At 46.8% G+C, this 24,804-nt stretch overlaps 1 protein-coding gene and 1 pseudogene across 2 annotated transcripts in view; both read left to right on the top strand.

The window, feature by feature from the left end:
* The window catches only part of LOC121291247, a 38,243-nt pseudogene extending 14,552 nt beyond the window's left edge, over positions 1-23,691 (top strand).
* The window catches only part of LOC121291999 (class I histocompatibility antigen, F10 alpha chain-like), a 43,573-nt gene continuing 37,243 nt past the window's right edge, over positions 18,475-24,804 (top strand). Inside the window, exon 1 of one of the 2 annotated variants that reach the window (XM_041213720.1) lies at positions 18,475-18,504. The gene's annotated coding sequence lies outside the window, so the exon portion shown is untranslated. The remainder of the gene's footprint in view (positions 18,505-24,804) is intronic. The other variant, XM_041213721.1, reaches the window with a different exon arrangement.

The raw sequence follows: 24,804 nt of genomic DNA, 5'->3' as shown, positions 1-24,804 counted from the left end.
CTCTAACCATTCCTCTCCTACACCTCTCCCTCAGCTGGTTCACTTCCTTATAGGGACTGAAAACCAAAGGCGGAGACAGTGGAGGAGCATAAGTTATACAGATTGTATCCCACAATATCCACATTAATGTTTAAGACTGAATATCCAGTGAGTGAAGGAATATTCTTGTGATGTAACATCTCTGGATAGTGTATTGGTGGTGGAGGAAGAGGAAATTGAGTCTATTGGCAGTGGCAATATTTCCAAGTTTGCGGACGACAGAAAACTGGGGTTGCGAGGAGGAGGCAAGAAGGCTTGAGGGCGATTTAGACAAGCTGTGTGTGTGGGCAAACACATGGTAGATGCAGTATAACATGGATAAATGTGAAGCTATACCCTTCGATGTGAAAAACAGAAAGGCAGAGTGTTATTTAAATGGTGATATATTTGGAAATGTGGATGTTCAAAGGGATCTGGGAGTCCTTGTACACCAGTCAATGAAAGTAAACAGGCAGGTGCAGCAAGCAATTAGGAAAGCAAATGGTTTGTTGGCCTTCATTGCAAGAGGATTTGGTTCAGAAGTAGGGATGTCTTACTGGAGTTATACAGGGCCTTGGTGAGACCACATCTGGAGTATTGTGTGCAGTTTTGGTCTCCCTACCTAAGAAAGGATATACTTGCCATAGGGGGAGTGCAGCGAAGGTTCACTAGGCTGATACTGGGGACAGCAGGACTGTCGTATGAGGAGAGATTGGTTTGACCAGGCCTGTATTCACTCGAGTTTAGAAGAATGAGAGAGGATCTGATTGAAACATATAAAATTCTAACAGGGCTAGACAGACTAGATGCAGGGAAGATGTTTCCCCTGGTTGGGGAGTGTAGAAGCAGGGGCCACAGTCTCAGGATACAGGGCAAGCCATTTAGGCCTGAGAGGAGGAAAAATGTCTTCACTCAGAGGGTGGTCAACCTATGGAATTCTCTACCACAGAAAGCTGTGGAGACCAGGTCACTGAGTATATTCAAGAAAGAAATTGATACATTTTTGGATTTTAGGGACATCAATGGGTATGGAGAGAAAGCAGGAATATGGTATTTAGATAGAGGATCAGCCATGATCACATTGAATGGCGCAGCAGGCTTGAAGGGCAGAATGGCCTACTCCTGCTCCTAGTTTCTGTGGCTCTGATTAGGGGACTGGCTGTGTTCCTGATCCTGTCGAGACTTCAGTGTTATAGATGTTCCCATCCATGTGAGTGGTGAATATTCCATCACACTCCTGACTTGAGACTTCTCGACAGTGGGGAGGATTTGAGTGGTCTAGTTTTAGGTTCTGTCCTTAGTCTATTTCCCTAGTGATGATTAACCTGGTGAAGTACTCATTCATCAGTTGGGAGGGGAGTGGTAGTTTTCCTTGAACTTGTTTGACCTGAAGCCGTGAGACTCCATGGAGTCAATATTGAGACTTCCCCACCTGCCAGTGGGATGGGACATACCCAGGGATGGTGATGGAGGAGTCTGGGATGTTTCCAGATTGATACGATTCAGTGAGTATCACTGCTACTTGACCAGTCTGTGGGGCAGCTCTCCTCACTTGGGCACTTGTCCTCAGACCTTGGTAAGAGAGACTTTACAGATTTCACTGGGCTGAGATCACCTTAATCTTATTCTGACACAATGCCAGAATTGGCCAAATCTATCTGATTTTCCTCTTATTATTGGACTTTGTAGTGATTGTTTATCATTCTTTGCTCGGCCACTTCAGAGGGCAGTTCAGAGTCAACCATGTTGTGTGGGACTGGAGTCACACATAGACCAGACCAGGCAATTGTCACAGGTTCCCTCCCCTGAAGGACAATATTCAGAATTCTAGGACAAACTGAAAGTTTTCATGTTTGCATTTTGATTCTATCCCAAAAATTTCAAAAGGTAATTCACTTTCACAACATGGAGTGGTTGAGGTGAACAGCATAGATACCTTTAAGGAGAAACCAGATTAACACATGAGGGAGAAAGGAACAGGATATGCTGATAGGGTGAGAGGAGGCTTCTATGGAGCACAAATACCAGCAGAGACCAATTGGGCTGAATGGCCTGTTTCTGCACTGTAATTCTATGTATGTAACCTTCCGTGGTTAGATTTGAACTCTCAATCTCTGGATTGTTAATCGAGCACCAGAGAAATTTGGCTGCTATACCTGGAGACACATTAATTGAAATATCTTTTAATGCCTTCTTTAAAGATTTTACCTGAGGCCTCAGTCTTTCCCAAAAGCCTGGGCTTGGATTTGATAGTTTTGCCCAGTGCTGTGGCTGATAGCTGAATTTGGGATGTGCAGTCTGAGCGAGTGCAGCGTATCTAATTTCCCAGGATAAACCAGAACCCTTCAATCAGCTACACTGAAGCAATATTTTCCTTAGCTTCTAGCACTTCCTGCCCAGTGTGTTTTCTTCAAATAATTTTGGAAAACAAGGGGAGAAATTTCAAAATCTCCATTGAATTAACATTTCTCCTGAGTGTTTTTTTTAATTAAACACATAATTTAAAGGAAAAACTGGGCTTTAGTGGCACAATTTGAGCTCATAGTGAATTGAGAACCTGTTTAACACTCCACCCGACTGTCTTTTCCATTGTCCTCACGGTGCCTGGGAAGATGGGGGCTGGGTGGAGGAAAGAAAGTAGCCACATTGTCTGCTCCTGGTCACTGTCGGTGTCCCTGCTGGAAACAGAGGGTGGGTGACAGTCAAGTGAGGGGGAAAAAATTGTATCTGATCTGCCATACAGAGGAATAGCAGACTCACACTCACTGTGGAACAGCCTCTAACTGAGGAGTAAGCCTCTTCAGCAAAGGAGGAGAGGGAGTTGGAGAAAATCATGTTTCCTTTTCCTGTTTTACAGAAGGATTGTACCGTACTACACCAGAGAATACAGAGAGGATAGACATCGTGGATAGATCCTGACCATCACCCGAGGAACAACTGCACAACTGTGGGAAGACATCCAGTCCCTTCACAGCATTGCTCAACACAGAGAAGGTTGGGCAGTGAAACCATCATCTGGAAATCGGTCGGGTTAGGGGAGCTTTGACATATCATCAGATCTGAAACTGGTCAGTGGTGTGGAACCTTCCATCAGAACCAACCTTTCTGAAGGTTTGGCTGTGGGCGATCGGTCAGAGTGAGGCTGGGAAGAAGTGTGAGTGGGCTCCAAGTGTGGTTAGAGCTTCAGTCATTCATCGAGCCTCATGAACCACTGACTCATTCCTACAGGTGAGAGGCTGTTCAACTGTGAGTTGTTTGAGAAGGATTCCATGGGCTCATAAGATCCCCGGACACGCAAGGTGCATCTGTTGTCCCACCTCTAACGCATGGACTGCTACATGGAAGAGAAATCATTGAAGTGTGAGGTGTGCAATCAAGCCTTCACACAGTCATCGATGCTCATGAATCACCGTCGCATCCACAACGAGGAGAAGCCGTTCAAGTGTGAGGTGTGTAACAAGGGCTTTTCTGAATCATCGGCCCTGCTGAAACACTGGCGCGTTCACACTGGGGAAAAGCCATTCACGTGCGATGTGTGCAACAAATCATTCTCGGACTCATCATACCTCCGTGAACACAAGCGCATTCACACAGGGGAGAAACCATTCACGTGCGAGGTGTGCAACAAATCATTCTTGTGGTCATCAGCCCTCTGCGTACATCAACGCATTCACACAGGGGAGAAACCATTCACATGCGAGGTGTGTGAGAAATCATTCTCGCAGTTAACAACTCTCCGCAGACACCAACGCACTCACACCGGGGAGAAACCATTCACATGTGCAGTGTGTGACAAGTCATTCTCGCGGTCATCGGACCTCCGCCGGCACCAACGCATTCACACTGGGGAGAAGCCGTTCAAGTGTGAGGTTTGTGACAAGGGCTTTGCACAGTCGTCAGCCCTGTTGAAACATTGGCGTGTTCACACTGGGGAAAAGCCGTTCATGTGCGAGGTGTGCAACAAATCATTCTTGTGGCCCTCGGCCCTCTGTGTACACCAACGCATTCACACCGGGGAGAAACCATTCACTTGCGAGGTGTGTGATAAATCATTCCTGTGGTCATCGGCCCTCCGTGCACACCAACGCATTCACACAGGAGAGAAACCGTTCACATGTGAGGTGTGTGCCAAATCATTCACGGTGTCACTGGACCTCCGCAGACACCGATGCATCCATGCCGGAGAGAAGCCATTCAAGTGCGAGGTGTGTGACAAATCCTTCTTGTGGTCATCAGCCCTCCGCAAACACAAACGCCTTCACACAGGGGAGAAACCATTCACGTGCGAGGTGTGTGACAAATCATTCTCGGACTCATCATCCCTCCACGTACATCGACGCATTCACACAGGGGAGAAACCATTCACATGCGAGGTGTGCGACAAATCATTCTTGTGGTCATCGGCCCTCCGCAAGCATCAACACATTCACACAGGGCAGAAACCATACAGGTGCCAGATGTGTGACAAATCATTCTCTGACGCATGGTCCCTCCGCGCACACCAGCGCATTCACACAGGGGAGAAACCGTTCAAGTGTGAAGTGTGTGACAAATCATTCTCGAGGTCACGAGCTCTCCGCGAACACCAACTCATTCACACAGGGGAGAAACCATTCACCTGCGAGGTGTGCGACAAATCCTTCATGCAGTCATCGACCCTCCGTGCACACCAGCGCATTCACTCAGGGGTGAAACGATTCAAGTGCAAGGTGTGCAACAAAGCATTCATGAAGTCATCGACCCTCCACATGCACCAACGCATTCACACAGGGGAGAAACCATTCACATGTGAGGTATGCGACAAATCATTCTCGAGGTCTTCACACCTCATGCTTCATCAGAGGATTCACACTGGGGAGAAACCGTTTACGTGTGAGGTGTGTGAAAAATCATTCTCGGGGTCATCAGATCTCCGCGTGCACCAACGTATTCACACAGGAGAGAAGCCATTCAAATGTAAGTTCTGTGACAAAACATTCTCAAACTCATCGAACCTCCGTGTACACCAATACATTCACACAGGGGAAAAGCCATTCCGGTGTGAGGTGTGTGACAAATCATTCTCGCGCTCATCTAAACTCCTGCTCCATCAGAGGATCCACACAGGGGAGTAACCCTTCAAGTGTGAGGTTTGTGACATCTTCTACCCTCCTGAGCACCATCACAGAGGGGAGAAACTCTTCAGGTGTGATGTTTGTGACAAGTCTTTCACCCACTTCTGAAGCACCAGTGGATCCACACTCATGAGAAACTATTCAGGTGTGAGGTGTGTGACAAGGCTTTCACACAGACAGCATATTTCCTGGTCCGTCAGAGTATGCACATGGGAAAAATCCTGTTGTTTTTGAGTTCCATAATAAAATCTTCACAGTTGTTGGACCCCCTTGGACATCAGTGAACCCACATGGGTAACAAACTCTTCCATGTGACGTGTATCAGAATTGTTTTACCCAGTTCTCCTCCTCTCTCGCCATACACTGACGCCTCCATACGGACTTGGAGCCGGGTCACCTGCTTCCGTTACACTGAGAGTTGTCTGTGTTGTTTACCCTCCAGTGTTCACACAGGGGAGCTGTCGTTCCAAAGCACTCTCTGTCTCAGCAGCGTCCGTTTCAAACCTCCCACCATCAATTCAATTGTTTCAAGAAGGCCAATTTAACCTTTGACCAGATCACCAAACATCACCAAAGGAAGACATCAATATGTATAGAGAATTCTGATTATGCACAGATGTGTCTGTATCTCTGGGAGCATTTCCTCAGCTACAGGAAGTAAGTGATTCAGGAGAATGTGTGTCAGGATTTTCCCTGCTCTGAACAAGAGGGAAATACCTCAATAGTTTCCACAGTGTGATTTATCTCCCTTCTGGAAGAGAGTTACAATTGTCACATTCCTGTTGTCAGGAATGCATGGTGGGGGAGAATTATTTTTCCTTTCAAATCCATAGTGTATGTGGAGTTTTGATGTGAGCAGAAGTCCACCAGCTTTGAAGACCTCAGCTGGAATACCATCAGGGCCACAGGCTTTGCTGTTTTTCATCTGTTTGATTGTTTGTTGCAGCTCTCCCATCGATGGGGACTCATCCATGGATTCTACCACAGGCAGAGGGGGATAGACTGGAGGATATCAGCTGTCACTGTGGATTCATAGTTAAGGAGTTGTTCAAAATGTTATTTCCGGCATTATGGATAGCTTCAAAAAACCATGGGTAGAATTTTCACCCTGTCGGGGGATTGTGCGGGGGCAGGCATGCGCGGATCCGATCAGCGCCCTTGATTGGGTCCGCGCTGCCATTTTACACCCGCCCAGCGTGACACGCACCGGGAAGCGCTGGGCGCGTCCTGGGCGGGCAAGGGGGGGCCGGTGGTTCCCTGAGTTGGGGCCTGCACTCTTTCACGCATGTGTGCGAAAGAGCACAGAAATCTCCCTGAGGCACAGAGGTGCCTTAGGGAGATTAGTTTCAAGTTTTAACAGTTCAATAAAACATTGAAAAAAATTTTATGACAGGTCATCCACTTGTTTGATTGGTGATGACCATCCACCCAGCACCAAGACATCACTAGGCCCAAAGTTTGAACAGGAAGATCAATGTCTCAGCCCTAAAACTGTCATATGAGCTGGGACATGTGCGTTTCAATAAAAATGTTTGAGAAAATTTTAAATCATTCATGAAACCTCATCCTGCCCGTGGATGAGGTTCCATGAAAAATGCGAAGGCCGCCTGGGCTCTTCACCTGCCCCCCCAACCTTAAGGTTGAATGAGCAGCTCCGTTAATTATTTTAATTGTTAGTTAAATGGCCTTAATTGGCCTTTGACAGTTCGGCGGGTGAGCAGCTGAGTCGGCTGCATGCCTGCCGAACTGAAAATCTAAATGGCGCGTGATGACGTCGGCACACATGCCCGACATCATCCCGCATCATTTTACACCTCGGCGAGCGGGCCCCGACACTGCTCACCGAGCCGAAGAGTCTTCACCATGTCACGATGATCAGCCTGTTGTTGGATCTTTCGGGTTTTCCCTTCCCACTACGTTGTCTGGATTTTCTTTTGGGCATCAGCCTTGAGCTGTTGAAATGCTGCCTTCATGACTTGTCACCTTGAGTTGTTCTACCTGACAATGAAAGCTGATCGTTTTTGTTCCACAAGGTCACATGGTTGAGCGTTATTTTCATTGATGACAAAAATGCTCAAATCCAATGGCCTGGGCACAGGAAATTAGTACAGCTGGCTTTCTTTAATCCCACTGTTTGTGAATTGAGTTGGAATTGTGACAATTTTCCAGGAGTGTGAGTGGCACCTGGAATTTCTCTCTTTGGTAGGCTGTTTTAGGGCTGAGACATTGATCTTCCTGTTCAATCTTTGGGCCTTGTGATGTCTTGGTACTGGGTGGATGGTCATCATCAATCAAACAAGTGGATGACCTGTCCAGGAGGCATGGATGTCCCCTACATGGATCGAGTAATACAGGCATCATTTAGAACTTTGACTTGGCTTTAGATCTTCTAGAGGAACCTCCAAAATTGGCTTTGTTTTCCGGACAAAAACAAGAAAAATGTCGAGAACAGCACCAGGAGCTCTTCATGACACTCATCAACGTGACCAAAGCATTTGACTCAGTAAATCGTGAAGCTCTGTGGATTGTGCTCCAACGATTTGGATGTCCAAGAAACTTCATCACAATCCTGCAATTGCTTCATGATGATATGACTGCAACTGTCTTGAGTGGGAGATCTGAAACAGAAGCCTTCAAAATCCAGACTGGTGTCAAGCAAAGCTGTGTGATAGCCCCCATTCTATTTACAATCTACCTAACAGTGGCTATTCCCATGAAAGAATAAAAAAAACTCTGAGAGTCAACAAAAGCCCCAGCACAAAGAGAAGTTATCATCACCAGTCTCCTATACTGCAGTGAGATCTGAACTGTGTATCAGCAGCACATAAGGAAGCTAGAGAAATTCCCTCAGCAATGCCTCCTTCAAATGCTCCGGATTCAATGGGATGACCATCGAACACATGCCAGGGCCCTTCTTGAAGTCATATTCACAAGCATTCAGGCAAAACTCCTGCAAAATCAACTGCGATGGACTGGACACTGTCTGGATAGCCAAAAAATAGTCAACCCCGCCAGCTCCTACTTTCTCAACTTTCAAACGGACAACATTCCAGTGGAGGACAAGGAAAACATTTCCAAAGCGTAAGCAAATCCTGCATTCTGGATCCCACTATCCCTGTGGGAAGTCCTGTCCCATGGGCCTAAAGATCTGTGGATTAAGAATCAGCCAGGTCGGTCACATGACACCCATGGCAGAAACTCACAACTCTGAATAGACAAGATCCTTGAATTGACAGACAGCTGATGAGGAGGAGCGGATGACTAAAAGTTTGGTCAAAGAGATGGGATTTAAGGAGGGTGTGAAATGGGAAAGATAGGCATAAAGATGCAGAGAGGTTTAAGGAGGGAATTCATGAGCAGGGAGCCTGGATGGCTGAAGACACAGTTGTCAATGGTGAAGTGAAGGAAGTGGGGCGGATGTACTAAAGGCCAGAATTGGAAGAGCTCAGAGATCTCGGAGGGAGATGGGGTTCAAGGTGACAGAGACAGGGAGGGGGAAAAGCCATGAAGCAATTTGTACTGGAGCATGAGAATTTTAAATTGGAGACACTGGGGGACTGGGAACTAGGTCAGCAAGCACAGAGGTGATAGGTATGTGAGTTAGGATAGAGACCGCAGAGTTTTAGCTGACCTGAAGTTTCTGGAAGGTGGAAGATGGGAAGCTGGACAGGAGAGCATTGGAATGGCCGAATCTAGTCTAGAAGCAACAACAGCATGGATGAGGATTTCAACAGCAGATGCACTAATGTAGGGGTGGGTGTGTTGGAAATGGGCGATGTTACAGAGGGGGAATTAGGCGATCTTTGTGGTGGAGAGGGTTATGGGGTCAGAAGCTCAATTGGAGGTTGAAGAGGATGACACTGACCAATTGTTGCTGGAGATGAGAGTGGAGAGGGCAATGGAGAGGAATTTAAGGAACAAAGGAACTGGAGTAATCTTTCATGTTAATTGTGTCATTCAACTAGATAATGACTGATTCGTATCTTAATTGCCTTGGCTCTGTAACCCTCAATCCCCCTGCCTAACAATAAACCTATCAATCAATTTTTAAATTTTAAATTTACCTCCAGCCTCAACAGATTTTTGTGGGGAGAGAGTTCCAGATTTCCAGTCCCCTTTTTATGAAGATGTGTTTGCTAACATCACCCCTGAACAGCCTGGCTTGAATTTTAATGCATTGCTCCCTTGTTCTGGACTCTCCCACCAGAGGAATAGTTTCTCTCTAACTACTCTATCAACTCGTTTAGTCATCTTAAACACCTCAATTAGATAACTGCTTAATTTTCTACATTCAAGGGAATACAAGCTCAGTCTGTGCAACCTGTCTTTATAATTTAACCCTATTAGCCCCAGGAACATTCTGGAGAATCTATGCTGCTCTCCCTCCAAGGCCAATATATCCTTCCTGAGGTGCGGTGCCCAGAACTGAACACAGTTCTCCAGATAGGGTCTAAACCAGGGTTATCCAACTGTTTTCTCACTCAAGAGCCATTGAGCAAGTTTCAGAAAGATGAGGTTTGGCAAACAATAAAAGTGAGTTTCAAAAAAAAGTTGTGATATGAAGAAAAGAAACAACCTGCTGAATAAAAAACTAAAACAATGTCAAAGCAATAAACGATAATTTAAAAAATTAAAGATGACCTATCGAGTGAGAGTTTGAGGGTATGGCTGCAGTTCACTTGCTTTCTCAGGGTGCTTACTCACTCACCCTTACACCCACTGTGTGAGTGGGTGTGTTGATGTATCGGGGTGAGGGTGTGAGAATCTTTAGACTAGAAGTGAGCCACACATACATACACACATACACTCTCTCATTGATACACACGCACACTCACACATGCACACACAGTCTCTCACAGACAGACAGCCATACATACACACACACAGTCTCTCAGACACACACAATCTCTCAGACACAGTCTCTCAGACACACACAGTCTCTCAGACACACACAAACACACAGCCTTTTACAGACAGTCTCTCTTTCATTCATATACACACACACACACACACACACACAGTCTCTCAGACACACAGTCTCAGACACACACAGTCACCCTCTCTCACACACACCTACTCTCGCACATACTCACTCTCTCTCTGTCTCTTACACACAAATACATACCTGCCAGCCCAGGTGCTTTGGAGAGTAAAACGCTGGGGAGAGCTTTGGGACAGCTGTAGGCTCTCTCCCCATCCTGTCCAACACTCCAGCTGCCCTGGGTCCCGTTGTTGCTGCAACAGACCCTCCGCCATCTTGACTGCTTTAGGGGTCTTGTCTTCCCCCCAACCCCAGCAGCCAGAAAACTTCTTTCTCTCTCCACTTCTTCACCGCACGGCAGGCAATCGCTCTTCCTCCCTGGAAAGCCTCTCTTCCACAGCAGATTCATTGCCACCATTGGTGTTCAGGCTTCAGGCTACATGAAACCTGTTCGCTGCTCCCCCAATCACAGACTGTTTCTCTCCCACTTCACCAGTGAGCCTTTCAGAAGCAAATACAGGGGAGAAACAGCCTTTGTTTGGAGGAGCAGAATCATTCACTTCATTTACCTCTATTTTGAACAGTGAGTGTGCAGGCCAAATGTCTAAACAGAAATACCTTGAAAAACTCAGCAGGTCTGGCAGCATCTGTGGAGAAAGAAAGTGTTAACGTTTTGAGTCCATATGCATTTTCTGTTTTTACTTCAGATTTCCAGCATCCGCTGTATTTTGTTTTTATCCTGTTCAGAGCTCTGTACAGCTGGAACATAACTTCCACAAGGCCACAGTTGGTTTTGGGGAGGAGAAGTTGTGGGTTATCTTTTCTCTTCAGGATGGTCCTGGAGTAATGAGCAGTTTTGGCAGAGGAAAGCAGGACCACTAGTGCTTGATGTGGTCCAGTCAGATCTAGTGATGAATGGCTAAACCAATTGTGTACCGGATCCACTCAAATCTTCACCCCTTAGACTTGAAAAACAGGGAGATTGACCAGGAAGGAAGAGATTAAAGGTAAATTTTGGGAGCATGGGTGTAGAAGGTGGATATGAGATAGTGGTTAAAGCAGATTGACAGCTACAGGAGCATTGTGGTGAATGGAGGTCCAAAAAGGCAGAGAGTTGGGAATTAGAAAGCGCTGTCCAACACACTGGGGGAAGAGCGTCTTCCAGGAGTGGAAACTGATTGGTCCATGGACCCCGGTGACCACTGGATCTCTCTAACCATTGGTGGGTTTGTATGATGGAAACGAGCTCCATCTGTGTCAGTAAAGTTCGGTGTCATTTCTGACCATCGGAATTGGGAGCCAGACTAAAGCACAGGGATTTTAAAGAAACCTCTGGCTGTAGTACTCGGAGAGAGTTTCCCGATGTGAGTGTCTGTGTTTGTAAAGTGAGCCAGCTCTCAGGAATGGGTATAGGGTAGAATCAGAACCTGCTTTAGTTGGTGATGTGAATTATAGACAGATCCGCTTTTGGTGACGGGTGTTTGACTAATACCGTGGGGAATGTTTGTACTCTCCTGTCTGGGAGGACTACTATCCTGAGTATGGTGAGGGAGTGGGAGTGAGTCTCTACAGACCTGAGTACCCTCAGCCCATCATACCTCAATGTAATAATGGTGTGATATGTTCACATTACACTCTTCTAAGATTCATAACAGACAGAATTTTATGGCGGTGGGATATTATAGTCCTGCCGAAGGAAATGGACTTTTAAATGGCTTGCCGGATTTTATGGTCTTGCCCAAGCACCACGGAGTTGTAAAATGCCACCCATCGTGATGCTGATTGTCTGCTGTTTTATCATTCCTCTGTATGGATTTATAACTCACAATAAATTCATTTATCTTAACACAAAATACTCAGCATGGTGTGTTCCTATTCATTGAAACACTCTGGAGCCTACAGTCAGAGTCCTGTGTACAATAGATTGGTCAATGTCACTGTGGGCTGGTAAACTTTCTCCATCAATAGGTTTATAATTTCCAGTTTACAGCATAATGTTTCCCGAAGAAAGAAACAAAGACTTGCATTTATATATCAACTTCTACAGACTCAGGATGTCCAAAAGCACTTTTACTGCCAGTGAAGTACTTCATGAAGAATAGTCACCATTGTATGGTAGCAAATGTTGAAGCCAATTTTTGCACAGTAAATTTCCACAAACAGCAAATTGGTAATGACCAGACAATCTGTTCTGGTGAAATTGATTGTAGCATCCATAGACCAGAACACCAGTGATAGCTCCCCTGCTGTTCCATGACATGTTGTCATGCAATCTTTTCCTTTCACTTGAGAGGGCAGACTGGGCCTTGGTTAACTCATGTGAGAGACAGTGCAACACTCCTTTAGTACTGCGCAGGGGTGTCAGCCTCAGTGCTCAAATCTCTGGAGTGAGACTTCAACTCACAACCTTCTGACTCAGAGGCGAGAGTGCTAAGTCACGGCTGATAATATAATATTTCTGCTTTATTAGGTTCAGTTTCTAAGGGGTTAAATCCCAAGGCTGTTACAGAATGCTTTTCCCCCTGCAAACTGGCAGCCTGAAAGTTTGATTTGATTTAAAGTGGTAACAAGTTAGAACTGCAGGTGTCAGTGTTGTCTTTGTGTCTGGGTTCCTGAAGCTGTGAAAGGTGGTAAAGTCCCTGGTGTCAGCTGGAATGGATATTTTAAGGGATTATCTCCAATCAGTACTGCTGATTAACCATTCTGCTTTCATTCACTCATGAAAGTTCTATTGTTTAGGCACAATTCTAACTGTCTGTCAGGAATAAAACTCGAGGAATAACCCACTCTTCCCAGGAAAGCTCAGTGTTAGATTTAGTGAGGTTTTTTGAGCTTGTTTTCAAATCCCTCCATGGCCTCTCCCCTCCCTATCTCTGTAATCTCTTCCACCCCTCAGTCCTGCACTGGACTGTCAGCCATGATTGGTCCTGGAGTGGGACTTGAACTCACAACCCTCTGACTCAGAGAGCAAGGTTGTGGGTTCAAGTCCAAATCCAGATGGATTATTCCATGAACGTGGATTAAAGTTATTGTCAGGGCCGCACAAATAATTCCTCAGGCTCTGGGCTCCCTGTACAAACCCCACCCACCGTTGATTGCAACACAAATGTTATAAAATGAGTGAAGAAATTATCCTGTCGATGTTTACACACTGCATTGATCATGAAACCAATCAGATCACAATGTACCACCCGTGAATGAAACTGCTTCAGTTGGTCACAAACATTTTTTAAATGGTTGTTCTGAGTAAAACTCATTTATAAACATGCAACCAGAAACACATCAGTTGCTGCCGAGTGTTTACACTCATTTGCGTTTTTTTTAGCATAATCCAGTTCAAATTGACCATATCAGGAAGTTTAAATGTAAGTTACGTCAAGCGTAAATTGAACTTTTGTGATTTTTAACGCTGGTTTATTAAACATCACCCAGGAAGCTGATACCAGCCACAGAAACGACCGCGGCCCCAGATAGGAATAATGAGAGTGGTGAGTTTCTGCCGATTGCGCCTGTCTGAGGCGGCTCTTCAAATTACACTCAGGGTTTGTGGGCATTCAGGCACCAACAGTCAGTCATACTTCATGAGTCCAGTCTACATGTTGTGGCCAGCAATTACTACAGGCCCACAGATAATAGCTTACTTCAGATATTTCACGTGATGTCAATAAATCATGAAAAGAAATCAAACTGTGTGTATCCAAACTTCATTTTTTTTTGTTATTTTAAATTGGGCTTAGAAATTAGCTGCTACAGTTCACATGATTCAAGATCGGTAACTGGTCTGGAAGCTACCAATGGAGATTACAAGAACAAAAGAATTCCACTTTCATCCCTGTGTAATGTCAAACCTCATTGTAAGCCCACATCATAATTAGGATTATAATTTGTTATATTATAACATTATACATGTTATAATTTGTTGTAGTTTGTAATTACCAAACTAGATGAATAACATGAAGTGACAACCCCAGTCAGGAAGACTACAAAGACAGACACATCAAAACTCGTTACACCTGAACAAGTGGTAACAGCCATCATTTTGCTCCTAAAGCAAACAACAGATTTTGGCCAGAAGCAGAGAAAATTGCAATGTTGCAATTAATTCATCAATGGGTGATGCCAAATGGCCCCATATTGGATCGTTTTAATATTACATTTCAGGCCTCACAGCTCAGATTGCTGACTTAACAGCTTAAAGAACTCCTGACTAACCAGCTGCCCAACAGCTGTCAACTTCTCTAAACCTATTTGGTTTTAAAAGTATCTGATTATTGCTTGCCAAACAGTCCACGAATAGATACTCCGTGATGCTGCATCAACATTCGGTTCAAGTATTTTGCTGTTGCTGTCTACAAACAGAAGCTCATTTCCACTGAACTCCATACTATCTAATATATGCAGGATGTGTATGTGTGTCTCTGTGTATATGCATATGGGAGGGTGGAGAGATGGTGTGTGTGTGTGTGTGTGGGGAGAGGGGGGGGGGAAGGTGAGGGGGGAAGGTGTGGGTGTGGGAGGGGGGCAAAAGGTGTGTGGGGGTGTTGGTGTGGTGTGGGGGGGATGGTGTGTGTGTGTGTGGGGGGGATTGGTGTGTGTGTGTGTGTGTGTGTGTAGGGGGGATGGTGTGTGTGTGTGGGAGGGGTGGTGTGTGTGTGTGTGTGTGTGGGGGGGAGGATGGTATGTGTGTGGAGGTGTGTGTGTGTGTGTGTGTGTGTATATGTGGGGGGGTGGTGTGTGTGTGTGGGGGGATGGTGTGTGTGGGGGGGAAGGTGTGTGGGGGTGGATGGTGTGTGGGTGTGTGTGTAGGGGGGGAAGGTGTGAAGTGTGGATGGTGTGTGTGTGTGTGTGTGGGGGGGATAGTGTGTGTGTGTGTGTGGGGGTGGATGATGGTGTATGTGTGTGGGGGGAGGATGGTGTGTGTGTGTAGGGGAGGATGGTGTGTGTGTTTGGGGGGGAGGATGGTGTGCGTGCGTGGGGGCTGTGATGTGTGTCTGTGGGGGGGGATGGTGTGTGTGTGGGGGATGGTGTGTGTAGGGGGGGATGGTGTGTGTGTGTGGGGGGGATTGTGTGTGTGGAGGAGGGATTATGTGTGTGGGCGGAGATGGTGTGTGTGTGTTGGGGGGGTGATGTGTGTCTGTGGGGGGGGATTGTGTGTGTCGGGGGAGATGGTGTGTGTGTGGGGGGGATGGTGTGCGTGTGTGTGGGGGAAGAATGGTATGTGTGTATGTGTGGTGGTGTGTGTGTGGGGGGAGTGATGTGTGTGTGTGTCGAGGGGGGGGTGGTGTGTATGGGGGGGATGGTGTGTGTGGGGGAGGGAGATGGTGTGTGGGGGGGGTGTGGTGTGTGAGTGGGGAGGATGGTGTGTGAGTGGGGGGGGTTGGCGTGTGTGTTGGGGGGATGGTGTGTGGGGGGGGTGGTGTGTGTCGGGGGGATGGTATGTGTTGGGGGGATGGTGTGTGTCTAGGGGGGGATGGTGTGTGTCTAGGGGGGGATGGTGTGTGTGTATGGGGGGGATGGTGTGTGTGTATGGGGGAGCGGATGGTGTGTGTGTGTGTTGGGGGGGAATGTTGTGTGTTGGTAGGGATGGTGGGTGTGTGTGGGGGTGATGGTGTGTGTGTGGGGGGGGATGGTGTGTGTGTGGGGGGGGATGGTGTGTATGTGTGTGGCGGGGGAGATGGTGTGTGTCTGGGGGGGATGGTGTGTGTGTGTGTGTTGGTGGGGGGAGATGGTGTGTGTGTTGGGGGGGCTAGTGTGTGTGTGTGTGTGGAGGGTGGGAGATGGTGTGTGTGTCTGGGGGGTGGTGTGTGTGTGGGGGGTTTGGTGTGTGTGTGGGGGGTTTGGTGTGTGTGTGGGGGTTGGTGTGTGTGTGGGGGAGGTCTTGTGTGTGTGGTGGTGTGGTGTGTGTATGTGTGTGTGTGTGTGTGTGTGTGTGGGGGGGAGGGGGTGGTGTGTGTCTGGGGGGGGGATGGTGTGTATGTGTGGGGGAGGGGTGTGGTGTGTGTCTGGGGGGAGATGGTGTGTCTGGAGGGGATAGTGTGTCTGTGTGCGTGTGTGTGTGTGTGTGTGTGTGTGAGAGTGTGGGGTGGGGAGATGGCCTGTTTGTGTGTGTGTGGGTGGAGCTGGTGTGTGTGTTGGGGGGGTGGTGGTTAAGGAAGGTCGATTGGGGTGGTGGGGGTGTGTCAAACGGCTGGGTTCCTGGTGATAAAAACAAAAAACTGCAGATGCTGGAAATCCAAAACAAAAACAGAATTTCCTGGAAAAACTCAGCAGGTCTGGCAGCATCGGCGGAGAAGAAAAGAGTTGATGTTTCGAGTCCTCATGACCCTTCAGCAGAACTGGGTGAATCCAGGGAGAGGGGTGAAATATAAGCTTGGTGGGGGGGGCGGGTTTAGGTGGGGGGAGAGAAGTGGCGGGGGGGTGTTGTAGGGACAAGCAAGCAGTGATAGTAGATAATCAAAAGATGTCACAGACAAAAGAACACAGAGGTGTTGAAGTTGGTGATATTATCTAAACGAATGTGCTAATTAAGAATGGATGGTAGGGCACTCAAGGTACAGCTCTAGTGGGGGTGGGGGGCATAAAAGATTTAAAAATAATGGAAATAGGTGGGAAAAGAAAAATCTATATAAATTATTGGAAAAAAAGGAAGGGGGAAGAAACAGAAAGGGGGTGGGAATGGAGGAGGCAGTTCAAGATCTAAAGTTGTTGAATTCAATATTCAGTCCAGAAGGCTGTAAAGTGCCTAGTCGGAAGATGAGGTGTTGTTCCTCCAGTTTGCGTTGAGCTTCACTGGAACAGCAGCAAGCCAAGGACAGACATGTGGGCAAGAGAGCAGGGTGGAGTGTTAAAATGGCAAGCGACAGGGAGGTTTGGGTCATTCTTGCGGACAGAGCGCAGGTGTTCTGCAAAGCGGTCGCCCAGTTTACGTTTGGTCTCTCCAATGTAGAGGAGACCGCATTGGGAGCAATGAATGCAGTAGACTAAGTTGGGGGAAATGCAAGTGAAATGCTGCTTCACTTGAAAGGAGTGTTTGGGCCCTTGGACGGTGAGGAGAGAGGAAGTGAAGGGGCAGGTGTTGCATCTTTTGCGTGGGCATGGGGTTGTGCCATAGGAGGGGGTTGAGGAGTAGGGGGTGATGGAGGAGTGGACCAGGGTGTCCCGGAGAGAGCGATCCCTACGGAATGCTGACAGGGGTGGGTGAAGGGAAGATGTGTTTGGTAGTGGCATCATGCTGGAGTTGGCGGAAATGGCGGAGGATGATCCTTTGAATGCGGAGGCTGGTGGGGTGATAAGTGAGGACAAGGGGGACCCTATCATGTTTCTGGGAGGGAGGAGAAGGCGTGAGGGCGGATGCGCGGGAGATGGGCTGGACACGGTTGAGGGCCCTGTCAACGACCGTGGGTGGAAAACCTCGGTTAAGGAAGAAGGAGGACATGTCAGAGGAACTGTTTTTGAAGGTAGCATCATCGGAACAGATGCGACGGAGGCGAAGGAACTGAGAGAATGGGATGGAATCCTTACAGGAAGTGGGGTGTGAGGAGCTGTAGTCGAGATAGCTGTGGGAGTCGGTGGGTTTGTAATGGATATTGGTGGACAGTCTATCACCAGAGATTGAGACAGAGAGGTCAAGGAAGGGAAGGGAAGTGTCAGAGATGGACCACGTGAAAATGATGGAGGGGTGGAGATTGGAAGCAAAATTAATAAATTTTTCCAGGTCCCGACGAGAGCATGAAGCAGCACCGAAGTAATCATCGATGTACCGGAGTAAGTGTTGGATTCACCCAGTTCTGCTGAAGGGTCACGAGGACTCGAAACGTCAACTCTTTTCTTCTCCGCCGACGCTGCCAGAGCTGCTGAGTTTTTCCAGCTGATTCTGTTTTTGCTTTGGGTTCCTGGTCCCCGCCACCCGGTGCCGGGATTTACAGGTGCGCACCTCCAATTCCAGCCCTGCCCACGTGACAGCCGCTCGCACATCGCGCTTCCTCAGATTCGAACTCCAGAATTTTGGACGCCAACCGCCGCTGCGCGCGTCTGAACTACAACCCCCGTCAGGCCTCGCGGGCTGGAATTCTCCTTGATTCAATTCTCCTGAACCTCACTGCGCAGGCGTAGTTCCATGGGTGTCCTGTTTCCCAGCGTGTGAGAGCCTGTCTCCACAGCGCGTGCGCAGAGCCCCGGGTCACTCTGGGTCGATCAGCCGCACCTTTCTCTGTGATTGGCTGAGTAGCCTGATTAACATTTTTACTGTGGACGGGTTGCTAAGGTATTTCTATCGTTGCTTGGCTGTGAGAGACGTCAATCAGAGAGCCTACCCAATGTGCCCATTCTCTCCTTTTCCCCTTCCACAGCTGGTTCACTTCCTGTAGGGACTGAAAACCAAGTGAGGAGATGGTGAGTGAAGGAACAGAATTTATAATAATTACATCACATAATACCCAGTTGTAATTTTTGACCAGATGTGGGATCACTGGTTACTGAGGATCTATACCGACTTTACTTCCCTAGTGATGATTAACCTGGTGAAGTACTCATTCATCAGTAGGGAGGGGAGAGGTAGTTTTCCTTGAACTTGTTTGACCTGAATCCATGAGACTCCATGGAGTCAATATTGAGACTTCCCCACCTCCCAGTGGGATGGTGACGGAGGAGTCTGGGATGTTTCCAGATTGATACCATTCAGTGAGTATCACTGCTACTTGACCAGTCTGTGGGGCAGCTCTCCTCACCTGGGTACTTGTCCTCTGAGCTTTTCTTCAGTGTAAATGTCACAATCAAGCACAGGATGGGTGAAATAATAGTGTTTTTTCATTTAGAGGTAAAATATGGATTGGTTAATTGGGAAACTACTGTGCACATGTTTTACTCCTAGTCCTGCTGCTCATGTTCTTGACTACAAGTCACAGGCCTTCATATCCTTTGGAGGTTGACGGAATTGTAAGATGTATCTCCTTAGAAGTAAATGTATATCATAGAATAACAAATGCATATGACTACTATTTGATCGGATATGGGGCAGCTCTCATCACTTGGGGATTTGTCTGCAGACATTGGTAAGATAAACTTTCACTGGACTGAGATCAGCTTAATCTTATTCTGACATAAAGCCAGAATTGTCCAGATTTGCTCTTATTATTGGATTATTTATCATTATTTGCTGGTCATTTCGGAGAGCAGCTCAGAGTCAAACATGTTGTGTGAGACTGGAGTCACTTGTAGACCAGGCCAGGCATTTGTAGCAAGTTCCCTTTCCTGAAGGACAATGTGAAAGTTTTCATATTTTTATTTTGATTCTATTCCAAAAATTGAAAAATTTAATAAATTCAGTTTCACAACCTGGAGTGATTGAGGTGAACACCATAGGTGCCTTTAAGGGAAAATTGGATCAGCACATGAGGGAGAAAGGAACAGAAGGATATGCTAATGAGGTGAGATGAAGAGGGGTGAGAGGAGGCTTGTATGGAGCATAAACCCCAGCATGGACCAATTGAGCTGAATGGTCTGTTTCCGCACTGTAATTCTATGTGTGTAACTTTCCGTGGTTGGATTTAATCTCTCAATCTCTGGATTGTTAATCCAGCACCAGAGCAATTCGGCTGTCATACCTGAAGACACATTTATTGAAATGTCTTTTAATGCCTTCTTTAAAGATTTTACCTGAAGGCATCGGCCTTTCCCGAAAGGATTTGATAGTTTTGCCCAGTGCTGGGGCTGATAGCTGAATTTGGGATGTGCAGTCTGAGTGAGTGCAGTGTATCTAATTTCCCAGGATAAACCAGAACCCTTCAATCAGCTACACTGAAGCAATATTTTCCTTAGCTTCCAGCACTTCCTGTTCAGTGTGTTTTCTCCAAATAATTTTGGAAAAGAAGGAAGAAATTTCAAAATCTCAACTAAATTAACATTTCTCCTGAGTGTTTATTTTTATATTAAGGGGTAAAACTGATCTTCCAGCATGACTAGAGCTCATAGTGGAGTGATAGCCCGTTTTACACTCCGCCCGACTGTCTTTTCCTCACGGTGCCTGGGAAGTTAGGGGGGCCAGGCTGAGGTAAGAAAGTGGCCACGTTGTCTGCTCCTGGTCACTATCCAGTGTTCCTGCTGGAAACAGAGGGTGTGTGACAGGTCAAGAGAGGAAAAAGAAAGCACTTGCATCTGATGACCCCCCCCCCCCACACACACACACACACACACACACACACACACAGGGGATTAGCAGACTGGCACTCACTGTGAAGCAGTTTCTAACTGATGAGCCAGACTCTTCAGCAAAGGAGGAGAGGGAGTTGAAGGAAATCATGTTTCCTTTTCCTGTTTTACAGAAGGATTGCACCGTACTACACCAGAGAATACAGAGAGAATAGACACAGCAGATAGATCCTGACCATCACCCAAGCAACAACTGCACAACTGTGGGAAGATATCCAGTCCCTTCACAGCATTGCTCAATATAGAGAAGATCAGACGGTGAAACCATCATCTGGGTCAGGGGAGCTTTGATATATCATCAGATCTGAAACTGGTCAGTGGTGTGGAACTTTCCATCAAAACCAACCTTTCTGAAGGTTCGGCTGTGGGTGATCGGTCAGGGTGAAACTGTGAAGAAGTGTGAGTGGGCTCCAAGTGTGGTGAGCGCTTCAATCATTCATCGAGCCTCATGAACCACTGACTCATTCCTATAGGTGAGAGGCTGTTCAAGTGTGAGGTAGGCTCCACAAGCTCATGAGATCTCCTAACACACAAGATGCACCTGTTGTGCAGCTGTTGATGCAAGGGCAGCCGAATGGAGGAGAAACCTTTCAAATGTAAGGTTTGCGACAAAGGTTTTGTGACATCTACGAGGCTCCTGATTCACCAGCGGATTCACACAGGAGAGAAACCCTTCTGGTGTGAAGTTTGTGAGATGGCTTTCACCCAATCTTCCCATCTCCTTTCACACCAGAGGATTCATACAGGGGAGAAGACCTTCTCATGCCGGGTGTGCGATAAATCATTCTCACAGTCATCAAATTTCCTTGATCACCAACGCATTCACAGTGGGGAGAAACCATTCACATGTGAGGTATGCAGCAAATCCTTTGCACAGTTGTCGACCCTTCGCGTACACCAACGTGTTCATACAGGGGAGAAACCGTTCATTTGCAAGGTGTGCAGCAAGTCATTCTCACAGTCATCGAATCTCCGTGCACACCAACGCATTCACACTGGGAAGAAGCCGTACATATGTGAGGTGTGTAATACATCATTCTCATACCCATCAAACCTCCGCAAACACCAATATCTTCACACTGGGAAGAAACCATTCAAGTGTGAGGTGTGTGACCAAGCCTTCGCGTTGTTTGCGACACTCGTGACTCACCAACACATTCACACTGGGGAGAAGCCATTCAAGTGCGAGGTGTGTGACAAATCATTTTCGCAGTCATGGACTCTCCTTGTACACCAGCGCATTCACACTGGGGAGAAGCCATTCATGTGTGAGGTGTGCAACAAATCATTCACGCGTTCTTCGACCCTCCTCCAACATCAACGTATTCACACCGGGGAGAAGCCATTCACATGCGAGGTGTGCAACAAATCGTTCTTGCGATCATCAACTCTCCTTGAACACCAACGCATTCACACTGGGGAGAACCCATTCATGTGCGACGTGTGCAATAAATCATTCTCACGGTCATCAACCCTCGCCATACATCAACGCATTCATACTGGGGAGAAACCATTCACTTGCGAGGTGTGTGACAAATCATTCTCAGACTCATCAAACCTCCGGAAACACCAACGCATTCACACAGGAGAGAAACTATTCACATGTGACAAGTCCTTCTCAAGGTCATCGAAACTCTTGCTCCATCAAAGCATCCACATGGGAGTAACCCTCCAAGTATGAGATTTGCAATAAAGCTTTCAGACATCTTTGACCCTGCTGGCTCTCCAGAGGATTCATAGAGGGAGAAAGTATTTTAAGAGTGATGTTTTTAACAAGGCTTTCACGTAATTTCTCCAATCTTCTAAAGCACCAGAGGATTCACCTGGTGAGAATCCATTCCGGCGTGAGATGTGTGACAAGGTCTTCACACAGCCAGCATATCTCCTGGTCCATCAACATAGTCACACAGGGAATGAACCTATCAGTGTGAGTTCTGTAAATAAAGCCTTCATACAGTTGTCAGATCTCTTGGAACATCAGTGCACCCACATGGGAGACAAACCCTTCCAGTGTGACATGTGCCAGGATTGTTTCACCTACTCCTCTCTCGCCATATACCAACTCCTCCACATGGACTTGGAGCCGGGTCACCTGCTTCCATTACACTGAGAGTCGTCTGTGTTGTTTACCCTCCAGTGCTCACACAGGGGAGCTGTCGTTCCAAAGCACTCTCTGTCTCAGCAGCGTCTGTCTCAAACTTTCCCACCATCAGTTCAATCATTTCAAGAAGATCAATTTAACCTTTGACCAGATCGCAAGACATCACCAAAAGAAGACATCAATATGTATAGAAGCTCCACTATAAACTCAGCATCCTTTCAGTGCAACGTCAAGTACAAGTCACTCTCTGACTCTCACTCTGACCAAGAAGGCAATAAGATACTCAGTAGTTAGAAAAGCTTCAGCTTCTGATCTACCAGCACTAGCACCCGGGAGACGAGTAATGGAGGGACTTCAGTTAGCCTTAGTATCTCCAGTCTATGGAGGGGGAGAGTCAGCCAGGAATCCCGTTCCTCATCGGTGACCCCAGCTGGGAAGTCAGGGGGAGGGCAGGATGTGTCTCGGCTGTGACAGTCTCCATTGTCTCAAAACATTCGCAGTCTGGGTCTACACATGCTGAATGGCCACTCGAACAGAGCACTAGAGACCAATCAATGTCCACAGTCTGTACTCCAGGTCAGTACCTTGAGGACTGGAGAAAATGTGAGATGGGAAAGAGGGCATCAACTCTTCAACAACAACTTGCATTTATACATGGCCTTTTAATATGGTAAAATGTCCCAAGGTGTTTCATACAGACATAATCAGAGAAAAATTAACACTGAGACAAAGTAGGAGATATGAGGAGGAGATGTCACTGTTTCTCTGGGAGGATTTTCTCAGCTACAGGAAGTTGGTGATTCAGGAGAATGTGTCAGGATTGTCCTTGCTCTGGACAATAGGGAAATACCTCAATAGTTTCCACAGTGTGATTTATCTCCCTTCTGGGAGATAGTTACATTCCTGAAGTCGGCGTTCTTTTTTCTCCAAAATTCCAAGGATGAGTTCACGGAGTCTTGATGTGAGCAGAAGTCCATCAGCTTTGAAGACCTCAGCTGGAATACTATCAGGGCCACAGGCTGAACCTCTGTGGATTGTACTCCAATGATTTGGATGTCCAAGAAACTTCATCACAATCCTGCAATTGCTTGCAACTGTCTTGAGTGGGGGATCGGAAACAGAAGCCTTCAAAATCCAGGCTAGGGAGGCAATGGCGTAGTGGTGTTGTTGCTGGATTAGTAATCCAGAGACCCAGGATAAAGCTTTGGGGTTTGAATCCCGCTACAGCAGATGGTGGAATTTGAATTCAATAAAAATCTGGAATTAAAAGTCTGATGACCATGAAACCATTGTCGATTGTTGTACAAACCCACCTGGTTCATGATGTCCTTTAGAGAAGGAAATACCTGGTCTGGCCTACATGTGATTCCGGACCCACAGCAATGTGGTTGTCTCTTAAATGCCCTCTGAACAAGGCCAATTAGTGCAATAAATGCTGGCCTAGCCAGTGATGCCTACATCCATTAATGAATTTTTTTTAAAAATCAAGGCTGCGTGATATCCCCCAGAAAAGATTTACAAGAATGGCTCCAGGGATGAAGAAATTTAGTTATGAAGAAAGATTGAAGAAGTAAGGATGGCTTTCCTTGGAGAAAAGATGGCTAAGTAGATTTGACAGAGGTAGTCAAAATCATGAGGGGTCTGGACAGAGTAGATAGGGAGAAACTGTTCCCACTTGCAAAAGGATCAAGGGTGAGTGGGAACAGTTTAAAGTAATTAGTAAAAGAAGCAAAAGCAATATGAACAAAAACTTTTTCATGCAGTGAGTGGTTGAGGTCAGGAATACTCTGCCTGACTGTGTGGTGCAGGCAAGTTCAATTGAAGCACCCAATAGGGAGTTAAACAGTTATCTGAAAATGAAGAATGTGCAGGCCTACAGGGAGAAGGTGGGAGAATAGCACGAACTGAATTGCACATTCGGAGAGCTGGTGCAGACATGATGGGTCGAATGACATCCTACTGCACTAACTATTCTGTGAGTATTAGTATTAGCCATTTATCACTTGATAGAAGTCTCCAGTGTTCTGAAGTGGGTTAATTGAGGATCTCCAGCTCAATACATCTGCTCTTCTATGTGTAAAAACATCTGCAATCAGGGGAGTTGTGACCTAGTGTTAACGTCACTGGACTAGTAATCCAGAGGCCCAGGCTAATGTTCTGGTGGCAAGGGCTCAAATCCCACCACTGGTGGAATTTGAATTCAAGTAGTAATCTGGAATTGAAAAGCTACCCTCAGTAATGGTGACTATGAAACCATTGTCGATTGTCGTAAGAACCCATCTTGTTCATTAATGTCCTTTAGGGAAGGAAATCTGCCATTCTTACCTGGTCTGGTTGTGACTGCAGACCCACAGCAATCTGGTTGACTCTTAACTGCTCTCTGA

This window comes from Carcharodon carcharias, chromosome 19, assembly GCF_017639515.1.
Source record: "Carcharodon carcharias isolate sCarCar2 chromosome 19, sCarCar2.pri, whole genome shotgun sequence".
Classification (NCBI taxonomy): domain Eukaryota; kingdom Metazoa; phylum Chordata; class Chondrichthyes; order Lamniformes; family Lamnidae; genus Carcharodon; species Carcharodon carcharias.
This window is presented reverse-complemented; position numbering and strand designations above follow the sequence as displayed.